We start from the raw sequence: 1,069 nt of genomic DNA on the forward strand, positions 1-1,069 counted from the left end.
TTCATCCACCTGATTTTTGACAAAGGGGCCAAGAATATTCACTGGAGGAAAGACAGCATGTTCAGCAAATGGTGCTGGCAAAACTGGATCTCTACCTGTAGAAGAATGAAACTAAACCCCCATTTTTCGCCCTGCACAAAAGTCAATTCCAAATGCATCAAAGACCTGAATGTAAAGCCTGAAACTCTGAAACTGTTAGAAGAAAACATTGGGAAAAAAACTACAAGATATAAGTGTAGGAAAGGATTTTCCAAACTGGACATCAATTGCTCAGGAAAGAAGGGCAAGAATTAACAAATGGGACCTCGTTAAACTAAAAAGCTTCTGTACATCAAAGGAGGCAACCCAGGGAAACGATCAGAAAACCCACAGAATTGAAGAAAATCTTTACCAGCGACACATCTGATAGAGGTTTAATATCCAGAATATAACGAACTTAAAAAACAGAGAACCAAGACAAGAAGCAACCCAATTGAAAAAGATGGGCTATGAATCTGAACGGAGTTCTCAAATGAAGAAACAAAAAATGGCTAAGAAACACCTTAAAAAGTGCTCAACATTCTTAGTAATTAGAGAAATGCAGATAAAAACCACTTTAAGAATACATCTTATGCCAATCAGACTGGCTATGATCAAGAGAAAAGACATCAAATGCTGGCAAGGATGTGGAGAAAGGGGAACACTCATTCACTGCTGGTGGGATTGCAAGCTCGTGTAAACTCTATGGAAAATAGTGTGGAGAACCCTTAAAAAAACTGAAAATAAACCTACTATATGATCCGGTTATACCACTCCTTGGCATATACCCAAAGGACTCACCTATTGCAGAGACACTTGTACATCCATGTTTGTTGCTGCTCTGTTTACAATACCTAAGAGATGGAAGCAACCTAAGTGTCCCTTAACTGATAAGTGAATAATGAAAATGTGGTCCATTTATAGGATGGAATTTTACTCAGGAGTAAAGAAAGATAAAATCATGAAATTTGCAGGTAAATGGGTGGAACTAGAAACTGTTATACTAAGTGAAGTAACACAGACTCAGAAAAAGAAAAACAAAAAATGATGT

The sequence above is a fragment of the Nannospalax galili genome, unplaced genomic scaffold (assembly GCF_000622305.1).
Source record: "Nannospalax galili isolate Female #2095 unplaced genomic scaffold, S.galili_v1.0 scaffold643, whole genome shotgun sequence".
NCBI lineage: Eukaryota > Metazoa > Chordata > Mammalia > Rodentia > Spalacidae > Nannospalax > Nannospalax galili.